The sequence below is a fragment of the Chenopodium album genome, chromosome 18, assembly GCF_948465745.1.
Source record: "Chenopodium album chromosome 18, dcCheAlbu1.1, whole genome shotgun sequence".
NCBI lineage: Eukaryota > Viridiplantae > Streptophyta > Magnoliopsida > Caryophyllales > Amaranthaceae > Chenopodium > Chenopodium album.
In genome coordinates, this window is record NC_137851.1 from 3,906,067 (window position 1) to 3,918,887 (window position 12,821).

Genomic DNA, 12,821 nt, shown 5'->3' on the forward strand with positions numbered 1-12,821 from the left:
TCCAAATCTAAAGAGGTTGGCAAACAAGATGGGACATGGACACAACATATGAAATATGAGCATATGACATGTAATTTTGAATTTTTAACCCTTTTAGGAAATATTCATACAACATTCAAACTCCAATGATTTTGAAAAATCTTGGACATCTTATAGAGAGTTAACTAATATGAAAATATATCTTTAATGCCGCACAGCAATTAAAGCTCAAAAAATGCTCCATATGTTTGAACCATCAATAGTTGGGTTGTTTAGTTGGGAGGGAACGGGTAGACAGAAACATAAAGATTTTGATGAAGGGGCAGTTTAGCCAACACATCTATACTTATTATCTATACTAATATATTAAAAGGCGTTCCTAAAAATCTACGCCACGTAGACCCCCTCACTACGCCACGTAGACCCCCTCACTACGCCACGTCACTCACTCAACTCCTTATTACGCCACGTCATCCACTCAATTCCTCAATGTGCCACATCATCTGCACTACCAACAATACTTCATGTTGCCTCAACTATATTAAGAAAAAAATATATGGATGAAAAGGTTCGAACCCTTGACCTTTTTGAAGAAATGTTATTGTTTAACCATCTAGGCAAATTGTTGGTTATGCTTTAATGTTTCACACTAAATAGTATTATACCATAAAAGTATTGAATATACATACTACATACACACTAATACACTATTAAATGCTCTTAAAAATTAGTACTTGCACAACTACAAAAGTAGTATCCCGGGGCAACGCCCGGGCTACTCACTAGTTATATATTAAAAAGCGTTCCTAAAATCGTTTATGTGCCACGTCATTCCCCTCTCATAGCATTGTGCCACATCATCACTTAATGACATGTCATTACCAATTAACAAATCATTCCAACTGTTATTGATAGATAAATATTAAAAAGCATTTGATGAGATTCGAACACTAGACCTTGAGGATACAAGATCTAGCTCTTTACCATCTTAGCTAATAATAATTCATGTCATCTATACAAATAAATATAATATAAATGATACGCACCAATTAAAAAGAAAACGTGATAAGTAGTTTGTAAAAAAAAAAATTAAGAGGAATAAAATCAACATTTCTCAAACAATAGAGTATTAAAAATTGCTTTCTATAGTATTTGGTAATTAGTAACATTATATTTAACATTTATACATAACATACATAATGGATGATAATATATTTCATAAAAAAATAATTTAATCTAAGTGGTAACCCGGTGCAACGCCCGGGCTGCACACTAGTTTAAAGGTAAATGAAACTGCTGAAGTCATATAAGATGTAAATACAGAGTACCTTGGACATTAATTTAAGAAGTTAAGACACCACAAGCCACAAGGAAAACGCAGGGGCACCATAAAGAAAAACGCTTGAATCATGAGCTTCTTTCTATCCTACCCAGAAATATAATGAAAACCAGATAAAATATTTTGGGAATAAGTAAGGGTGCACCAAAGTCGAGCTTACCTCAATAGAGATTCGTGAGTTGTTGAGGTCCTTTGCTTATGAGCTCATGCTGTTGTTCCTGGTAATGGAGACAGTCTTCAACAGTGACTTCCAAGTGCTAAGTTATCCTGAGTAAAGTTGCATTAATGACTGAAGTCACATGCTGAACGATAGAAATAGAATGAAATTTCATCGACTATAATAGAATCAGTCATCATAATCACACATGCACTTGTTCTGCAATATGCTGAATGATGAGAGAAATTGTTGAGGTTAGGCTATCATTTACATCAACCTGGACATTATTGTTGAGTAACACTTTTTCAGGCAACCCTTTTTTCCTGAAAAGGCAGATGATAAAATTAGGTCCTTTTAGTGTCAGAAACCTGACTTATGCAAGCGTATCGCAAAACAAACTGATACATGTTCTGATGACAGTTGATCAGCTTACCATAAAACTTACAAAATCATTCTAGAATCCCTATAACCCAGTAGACCCCTAGGCGTATATTACTTTTACAAAAAAAACAAAAAAAAAAAAAAAAAAAAAAAAAAAAAAGAGTAAAGAAATAAAGAAAGAAGGAAGGCTGTCTGCAAGGCCTGTCTTATGAAAGAAAACCGTCTGAAGCCCCTTTCCCAACTGCTCCTCACAAATACACCCTGTGTCAAGACAAGAGGGACGGTGGGAAGAGGACAAATGCTCCTCACAATTGCTTCATCGTTATTTCGAGCAGCTTGACTGGAACTGAGGCTAATTGATCAATCAAGCTCAGGTAAAAACATGTCAGTTCACTTAGAAAACATTTGATTTAAAAACATTAAGTAGGTATTGATCACTCTTAAACAAACAAAACTTTGGCTGCGGAAGATTCAAGTTTCAGTTGACAGCTAGCAAAACCTTATTCCCCAGGCCTTATCCATGAAGATCCTCATCTTCTGTGTTTTCTGCATGTCATTCTTAATCCTTTATCCAAATCATATTTGGCCTCCCTCAGCTTATTACGAAATCTCCATTGTCCTAACCTTCCACTTTCCTTACCAACAATCCAGCACATACTTTGGTTGACATCTTACATGCCAAAACCAACATAGCTGATTTTCCATTATCTTAAACTCCAACTATCCTTTAAATATCTAAACTTCTAATCTTATCCATCAAGGTGCTCCCACACAAACATCTCAATATACACAACTTTGCTACACCTATCTTCTCCATATGCTCCTTCCTAAATGCCCAACATTCTCACCTGTATAGTAACGCCAGTCAAATTGTTGTCCTAGCTATAGAATTATTCTTCTAACCTTAGCACACTAATATCATGTAATAATTAGGCATTATTCTCCATTATTTGCCACCTACATGTAATTATATTGAGTTACATCCTGATCGAAATCACCATTCTTTGCCATGTACCTCCTTGCCATCTAAGTCTACAGGACTCAATACATCCTCGCTTCTCCTCCTCTTAATACTAAAATGACACTCAGTATTACTCCAACTTAACCTCAAGATTATATATTATGTCTTTATTGATCCAACTTAGCATTCACCCCAATTTTTGTTCTCACTAACCAACATGATATCTTTCCACTGCTTTTAGGGACAAAGAATGATAATAGGAGACTAGAAAAAGTTTAAATAAAGTATGAATACAGCGTAGTACAATCCAAAGTTTGAGCATGCAGTGGGTGTGCCAGCCATCTATTTTATTGTATTTGCATTCTGGTATGCTACTTAAGGGAGAAATAATGGAGGATACTTGGAATATACAGGACCATTCTGAGGGTTTTGATGACTGGAAAGAAATTAAGAAAGGATATTTGGAACAAGACTGAAGTCATGGATTTTCGGGGCTAGACATATTTTCCTTTCACCACGTTAGTGTTCTTATACGAAGATTTCCAAGATTATAAATTAAATATATACAACGCTCAGGTGGCATGCAATCATCTTCATGGGCACTAGGGGGCTAGTCCTCTATTGATGTATACTCTGTTCATAAAGTTCAGTAACATTTTTCTTATCCCCTAAAAAGAAGAAACAAAAGAAAGAAAAAGGACAAAAGACAACATGTAAGATAAAGAAAAGGTATATATTAAATGGATGCAGGGCAAGCATCTAAAAGTATCAATACCGCAACGATATGTACCCTATTTACAGCCCCAAGGGTTCAGATTCTGTGTGCTTAGATGAAATCTGAATGCTTAGAAGTTAGAAACCACATAACTATTAAGGCAATTTAGCCTATTTTCTTTCATTCAAAAATGACACAAGTTAGCAACCTAAGAAACGCTTAGTAAACCAACAGAATCCATTAATAAAGACCACTAGGGGCAGGATATCAATAAAGTGAAGAGTAGGGCAAGGACTTTTTGGAGGAAGTAACATCGAGCCGATAGGGGTATTGACTCCATATTCCTAAAAATCACCCGAAAATCAGGAACAGAAAATTCTTGACTTTAGAAATCTGAAGGTGTACCATGGACATATATGCCAACCATAAGAATCACATTCACGATGTGAAGGCATTGCTATAATCAGTCATATATAGCATTATTGGAAGCTAGCCGACACTTCAACGGACAAATTCTTTTGATATCAAGACACATCGTGAACATAATAGCAAATTCTTAATCTTACATTTCTTTATATCTCATAAAACATAACAACAATTTTTTATTATCATCACAAATACCTTCTCTTCCTCTATTCATACAATTATTACATGCATGTTAATGCCTCTATCCAGGGAAATAGTATGCTAGTGACATTGATGCTTTATATAAACATAATGTTACAGACAAATAAAACAAAGTAAGTTTCAGGGCCATTATACACTCCCCCAGACCCCAGTTACAACAAAATGAAGTTAGCTTCAAATCCAATACATATATAAATAAAAAGTCACCTTCAGTAGACCAAACTCTTCACCATTGTGCTCAATTAACATTGTGAAAAATTCCTAAAGGAAAAGGGAAATTTAGCAAATTAAACTAACAGTCCAGCAGCTAGAACTATAGCAGAACTAATCTAGAATGAAACATTGATTTTCCTAACTAACCGGCAAATATCAGTTCATAAGCAAAAGCTTTTCCTGAATCCTGAGTTTATTCTACGAAGTCCAAACTTAATCAATTAGCCAGAGCACTGCACAAAGCCACAAACACAACCTCTGTTGCTCGTGTTCCTTTAAACACCAAGCCCTTGCATGTTTCACCAAATACAAGCCCAAATATAATCCCATATAATCTCATTCATAAGAGCTGAATTGCTCCATGCCTCCAATGCTCCTTACCTAATAATCCAGCCAATCCCAAGCACTAAAAGAGCTATATTAAATATATATATATATATATATATATATATATATATATATATATATATATATATATATATATATATATATATATATATATATATATATATATATATATATATTAAGTGGTTAAATGGATGCTCCTGCATCAACTCTCTACTAGTACTGAATGATTAGTGGATAAATTACAAACTCACCTCCCTATATCCTCAAGTTGTTAGAGACAGAAATAGGACATATGTTGGCTGCTTTTACCATTGTAATAGAAGCCAGTATAAATGACATATAAAAACATGAAAGAGGGCATAGCTATTTAGAGTTAAAATTGTCATAAAGCTGTTACAAGTTGAAAAACCTCCATCTATTAAGTAAGGGAGAAATGTCAAGTTTCCCCATTAAAAGGGCTTCCATGACTTCCATATTCCAAACTGGAAAGTTCACTGAAAATCGAATGCTCATTTAAGTCATTTTCTTACAAAAACACAAGTACAAGCCATAAAGTAATAATTCCATTACTAACATTTATCATAAATTTACCACCATCTTCTTAAGCGCCTATTACGACTCTTAAAATTTGAACCCCTCAAATCCTTATTCTTATCAAAGCATTGCCCGGGAATTTCCTAGGTATGATCCAAATCAACAAGATCAAGAGCATGGTAAATGCCAGAATGCCAAGAGATAGATGGAAAGCCTACTTCAAACGATGTGACATAATAGAGTCTACTCTTTATGATTACCAAAAGTAACAATGAAAAAAGGTCACCTTGGCATCAAATGATGAATAAATATAACTTTGACAAATGCTTTTTATCACTAAATTTTGGTAAAAATTACGAAGTACTTTGTATATCTAGTACGTAGTATACAATCTACAAAGCTCAACCTCAAAAAGCCACAAGGAAAAGGTGTATCGAAATGAGACCATACATTAGAACAAAATGAGCACTATGTACCAAGAGCTACCAACAAATTCACAGTAAGTAGAATTCTGGCAAAAACTTAGTCATCAGCATAATGAGAAGATAAATGATCGAAAAACTCTCATTGCATACAACTAATTAGTAATTTCATTCAATTTTCCAGAACTCGTTCGTAAACGAAATTTTTCAAAAATTGAACTAAAATTAGCGCAATAATTCAATCTATTACCAAAGTGAAATCTCAAAATAGCGCCAAATTCTGCACTCTTCTAGCTGAATTCTCGAAACAACGAGACATGATCGATCAAAACCGCAAGTTAATTTGCCCTAGAAATCAAAATTTCGAATTAATAAGCCCTAATTGCCGAAAAACAGCGTAAAATCAGATTAAAACTTTATAGATAAAACAGAATAGGATGAAATAGATGAGAGAGAAAAAACAGTAAGTATGAGATACCTGAGAATCCGCCATTGAAGGTGAGAGAGAAAGCTCGGATCAAAATTGGTTGTGTTACAGAAGGTGTATGGAGGACAGGAGGAGAGAGAATGAGATTGCGGGAAATGAGAAATCCGTTGGAAGAAAGGAGGGAAGGAGATCAGGAAGAGAAATAAAAGGTAGTTGGGGTTTGCCATCTTTGCCCAATTGGATTGAGCATAAAGATTTTACAATCTCTTATGTGGCACTAGCCAATGTGAACTTGACCTCTTAATTCACACGTGTCATTTGTTGGACAAGAGGACTCGGATCATAATCGGGTGAGTCAGGTCATGTACAGTTATATTTTTGTCAAATGAATTATTGTGAAAGACTAAGTAATTTCAAACTTTCATACATAGCATAAGGCCATATAAAATTTAAATAGTCTAATTTAAGTGTTGAAACACTGTTCAGGCAGATATTAGGTTAAATTTGCTTACTCAGGTAATCATGTTACTATGAGGATGATCAATATATCAAAAACAACCAAGGAAATAGATTATTACAAATTTAGTTCACCAAAGTCCAACTTTGAACTAGCTTGTCATGTCTTCTATGTGGTGCTAACCATTAAAATTGCTATATAATTTCAAGCATATCCAAGTTAAATTAAATATTCAACAAATAAAAGAGAAGTTAAACATAATGAGACTAATAAAGATGCCTTTTACAAGGTCAAGTCCAAGTGTATTAGGAGCTTAAGCCAATTTTTGGCTCGCTGTGGAAGAGTTCCCAATGAACAAATATTGATTGTGGGAGTATGGTCATGTTGGTGCACATTGTTTCTACTTCGGGACTGTTCTGATTTACTGAAATGAACTGATTTACTGAAATGAAGTGAACTGAACTAAATAGAGCTGAAATGAATTGTTTATGAGAAAAGAAAATTAAGAACTGAACTGATTGGAGCTGATCTGAACTGAACTGAAATTAAGCTGAAGAAAACAGGCCCTTCGTCCGCTTAGTTGCCCATGCTCATAACCTAAACCTAGCTCCAATAAGCCTAGGCTCAACAAGTTTGTAGCCACACTATACAATAAAATATTGTAGTGATCGTAGTAATGGATCAAATAATTGTTTTACTAGTAGTTATGATTATTTTTCTATATATTGCCAACAATTAGGTACTTCAAATTCGCAATTCACTAGTAGCTATCCCCTTTGACTTTTTAAAGCCTCGATACAAAATCTTACAAATTGTAAATTTGTAATTGATACTTAAATATGTCTTTTTGAAAGTGCATTAAGCTAAAGTATCACAGATTAATGGGATACTAGAGCATTGTTGTTGGGCATAGATGCATTAACTAATGCATAGTCCCATAATTCAAAGTTCTATGACCGCTCACATCTAAATAGTGCATTAGTTAGAGTGCATGAACACATAAGAGTACATGGGATTGATGTGAAATGGTGTAAAGGGTTGGAATACAAACCACAAAGAAATGTTAAAAATCAATGCTCAACATGATACATGCAATGGACTAAACACGACACGACATGCTATTGTTATTATTGGACCATGGGCCACAACTTTTAAATTACACAATATGACTTAACACAATAAATTAATAACTCGTAAACAGGGCATAGTATCACGTAAGCTTGAGTGGTCATTTTATAAATCTTAATACGACACTTAGGTGTCAAGCCATGCGCAGGACCTAGCCATCCTCATAGCACACGAGCTCGTCACGAGGACTGGCCCCATAGCCATTTCTAAGATTATGACTACACTTGCCGTCACTTATACTAGGATAGTAGGATATGTGTGTTAGAGACTAATTAAAGAGAGAAATTGGTGTTTAGTAGCTATCAAAAAAACCTATGTTGGTGTTAAGTGGGCCTACAAAACGCTTTTTCTGATTGGGTCAAGGGCCTCAAGGCCATGTTGAAGAGCTGACCTGGACTTCACGTGAACAATTAGTTCATGGCGAACAAAAGAAAGGCAAAAGCCCAGATCGTGGGCCTTCTTCTTAGTTTTATCTTTTTTGTAATTTTGAGATCTGGCTAGTTAACAGATAAATAAGTGCAACTTCTAATGTATTTAGCTGGAGCTTTGCTGTTTAGGGAGCTGGCCCTCCTTCCCTTGAACTTTCTCTATAGTGTAGAGTGTAGACCTAATCAATAATACAGAGTACTACCTCTGTTGCCAGAATTCTTCAACACTTTGACTTTTGACACTCGTCATAAAATCTATTTTGACCATCGTTATAGCTGTAAATACATAAAGAAAAACATAATCTTGTGAGATCATATTAGATTCATTTAAATATAAATTTTCAGATATACTAATAGTTACGATTTTTATTACAAAGTGTAGTCTCCGTCTACCAAATAAAAATGAATGTAACATAAAAATCTAACAACAACATAATTTTAGTTTATTTTTCTTTGGCAGCAGCGTGTTGAGTATGTTGAAAACAATAGTTTATAGAATGATTAGAATGGTAGCAATAATAACGTTGGTTAGGTTACGACTTACGAGTTCCATGCATATCAAATTTGTATTCATTCGCACACCAATGCTCGTGCCTGATTGTGGACATGTCACATTGGTTGTATATGTTACATTTGCAACCATGGCGTGGTTGCTGCATGTGGGCCTTTTTTAATTATCAACTCTCTTAAGTTTATGGGCCCCTTTATTTGGTAGCCTATCTTGTCTAACTTATGATTCTCCCTGTTTAAATAAACCATGATTTGATCATATATAAATATATATACTCCGTATCTATAAATGCATGAACTCGGAATTTTATAAAACTGGGTTAAATCCCGTGCCATGTACGGTTATAATTAAATTTTACAACAAATAAACAATAAATAATGGTGTTAATTCAACGATAATTTATCCAAAAAAATTATTTGTAACAAAATAACTTGAATTTTAATTAATTTATACCAATACTAAATACGTAAAGGTTATTGAATTGGATTGTTTAAATAAATAAATATAGTAATAGAAACTTAGAAGCTATAAGGTTTTATATAAGAAAATTAAAATATTAGTTTAGGTTAGTACCCATATACGAACTCATATACATTTGTCCTTAAATTGTTGACACACTTTGATCAACATAATATGAAAATTTAGTTTAGTTCATTTTACTTTAGGATAATTAGTATTCAATAATCAACTTTTTAAATATATATTTAGTGAGTAGTAGGGGTTTTTATTTTTTAAATAATGACATAAATGTTTAGAATAATTAAATAATTTTCCAATATATGTTGTGTACAAAGTATACTATAACTAACTTATTTTGTTCTTATAAATGTTATGATAATTTTAAGATTAATACAAAGTATGCTGCCAAAATGATTTTTTTTTTAATTAAAATAAATTTTATTATCAAATGATAAAAGTTGGTGAAAAAAAAATTGATATTGATAATATTATAAGAATTTTGGAAAAGAATATATTCCAATACATTATTTGTAATCAATGTTAGTATATTGTAACTAAAAGTTTCCTAGTATATAGAATATATGTAAAAAAAATTTGAATATAATTGGATTAAATTAAATATGTTGTCAAAAAACTAAAAAGGAAAGGAAAAAACGGCGAGAAAATTTTTAATCAGGAAATGACAAGTGTCATTCCTGGTTTCGCCTTTAGTATAGGTTTATTGATGATTAAATCTAGAACTTTATTTGCATCATCTCTAAATTATAAGACCTAAAAATTAACTAAAACAACACAAAAAATTATCATAGTAACACAACAAAAAATTTCTTATTTTTCTTGTATGTCATTGTGGAAGCCATTAAGGTATAATTCAGTAATTGTAACCCTGATATAAATAAAAATAAGTACAACAAGGTTGTGTTTGGATACAAATAATTAATTTCAAATGATTCATTTCAAATCTAGAATTACAAATCATAGAATTCAATTCCAAATTATATGTTTGGGAAACATTAGAATTTTAATTTTATGATTTAAATTCTAAATGGTGTTTGGAGGTGAGTAGAATTTGTGAAGTAAATCTGGAAATTTATGAATGATATATCTACATTAATCAATGGTTAACTAATTGAATGATAACAACACCTACAAGCATCAACTTCTTTGGTAATCAAATTAATCTTCAAATCATACAATGATGTCGTTGGAAGCTACAACCAGGTGCTCAAATCATACAAATTCAGACTTTTTTTTAAATTTATATTTTTAACCTAATTTTTACCCCAATTTGATTATTTGAATTGAAAAAAAAAACGGATGTAAAATTACCAAAGTAGCTTAATTTAGATGACATCAATGCTTTGGTATTTGTAGTTTGCTTCAAATCTACCAAAAACAGCTTGTAATTTCAAGATTTGTTGTCAAAATTGTTCAAAGATTGAGATATTCTGTGCGCATAGCATAGGTTGGTGACAAGGTGTATGTATAACAATCGTCGAACAAAAGTTGTAGACAAAAAAAATTCACGGTACTGAGAGGTTGTAGTAATGGAGGATAGAGAGAGAAAGTTGTGGTTGTTGGAGCTTTGGAGGAGAAAGAAGGGAAAATAGCAAAAGAAATTGAAATGACATGTATTAAGTTGGAATTTAAAATTTATCAAACTTTACTAATTTTGTAATTGACTTGGAATTGGGCCAAATACAAATCCAACTATTTGCATTACCCAAATAAGATACTTGACCCAATTCTTGGATTTGAAATGAAAACCTTAAAACCAAACAGAAGTTCTTTCTATTTCTCTTATAAAAATATTGGTATGGATTATTTTACAATTTTTAATACCTTGTGTCACCTCGTAAACATAATGTCAGCAGCCTATTTTCAAAATCATGACTCATACTCTGTCACTATACATGATTGAGGAAGAAAATAAAGTTTTTAAGAATGAAAATAAAATTAAAAAAAAAAAAAACAATCAAATTAGAATTTCTTAGAGGAAGAGATAACTTGTCTTGTAAAATAGATGTCATGAATTCATGATAGGAGTTTGAAAGGTTGTGAAACTAAGGTGGGCACAGAAAAAAGAGGATACTTCCTCCTATATATAGTAACCAAATGAAAAAGTTTAGTACCATAAACTAATCACATGTACTTTTGATAAACGCGGGCCTGGGCCGCACCCGCAAACTAAGAGAGAGAGTCCACTTCACAACTTCAAGGAGATTCCATCCCAAAACCATATGGCAATAGGAGGAGTAGCCTCTTAGCCTTATAAAGTGTTTAATTCTCTCTTCTTCAACCAATGTAGGACACTTACATGTGGTGACACTTGAGAGGTTTATTCTTCAACACTCCCCCTCGCATGTAAGGTCCCTTTAACTCAAGGATCACTTGATCCAATTTAATTTGGCCCAGAATACTTGATGCCATTAAAGGTCCCAAACTTTGGGCCTGGCAATATACTCAAACCATTAGAGGTCCCATACCGTGGGCCTTGCTCTGATACCATGATAAACGCGGGCCTGGGCCGCACCCGCAAACTAAGAGAGAGAGTCCACTTCACAAGTCCAAGGAGGTTCCATCCCAAAATCATATGGCAATAGGAGGAGTAGCCCCTTAGCCTTGTAAAGTGTTTAATTTTCTCTTCTTCAACCAATGTGGGACACTTACATGTGGTGACACTTGAAAGGTTTATTCTTCAACACCTTTTCTATAACATGCTATTTTCCACACAATTTTTTGGAGACTAATCTTATAACAATGGATTGCACCATAACGTGTCAAGCTCCATCCAAGATGAAAATAAACTTTAATGAATATGAGATCCATCTTTAATCATGATTTGCCTAGCCAAAAGAAGTTAAAGAACCGGGAAGTATATCAAGTTGACATCAGGATATGCACTGATTCCAATCGCATGGCATTTTTGGTAAACATGATGTTGTATTTAAAATCATACTTTTTGACATACTCCTTATTAGTGTCAAGAAAATCATGCATGTTAGTTGACTTTTTACAAGTATTGAGGATTACAAACCATAACCATAAATGTGTATCAATCAATGCGGAGTAGCTACTTCAGTGTTAATAGAGGAAATTGATTAACAATGCAACTAAAGTGAGTATTAGAAAGTATGTTTGACTTTCAGGAAAGAGGAAAAAAAAAAAAGTTGTAGTTATATATACTTTTATACTGATATCTCTCACTTACATAAGTTACATTGACATAAACATTAAACATAATGTAAAACTAAATACAATTTAAGTGTGTTGTAGCATGAACCGTTACATAATTTTAGTCTTTTAGAGATCATCAATTAAAATTGAAATGTTCAAATATAAATAAGAAATAGCTAACAATTTGAAGATAGAGAGAATAAACTACAAGTATTAAATTATTATGAGAATGTGATTCAACCTGAATTATTTTATCCATAATTGATTACTACTTTATGAATTGGAAACACAAGCACATAACACATACGTAAGTAATTGCAAGATGCGTTTCTGGGCTCTTGAAGGTTGGTTGGTGGTGTAATTATGAGATAAGTTATGGGCTGAAATCGTCTCTTGAATTTACAGCTAACCTTTTGTCCCATACTCTTTTTTCTTTTTTTTTCTTCTTGAAATAAAATAAATTATGTATTACCTAAAAGTAATAATGCTGATAAACAGAACCCTCCGATTATAAACACAGAGATACAGTATCTTTCTCAGATAATTTTCCTTTTTTTT

At 33.0% G+C, this 12,821-nt stretch overlaps 1 long non-coding RNA gene across 7 annotated transcripts; it reads right to left on the reverse strand.

Annotated features, from left to right (window-relative positions):
- Positions 1 to 1,115: 1,115 nt before the first annotated feature.
- On the reverse strand, positions 1,116 to 6,322 carry LOC145591210 (uncharacterized). Of its 7 annotated transcripts, XR_014102270.1 has the most exons (5): positions 6,155 to 6,322; positions 5,927 to 6,024; positions 1,684 to 1,798; positions 1,479 to 1,585; positions 1,116 to 1,400 (listed from the first exon to the last, which is right to left on the reverse strand). It is a non-coding gene; the product is annotated as an uncharacterized LOC145591210 (long non-coding RNA). The 7 variants fall into 7 exon arrangements; XR_014102274.1 differs by lacking the exon at positions 1,684 to 1,798; XR_014102271.1 differs by having other exon boundaries at positions 1,116 to 1,575; positions 1,753 to 1,798.
- Positions 6,323 to 12,821: the final 6,499 nt, after the last annotated feature.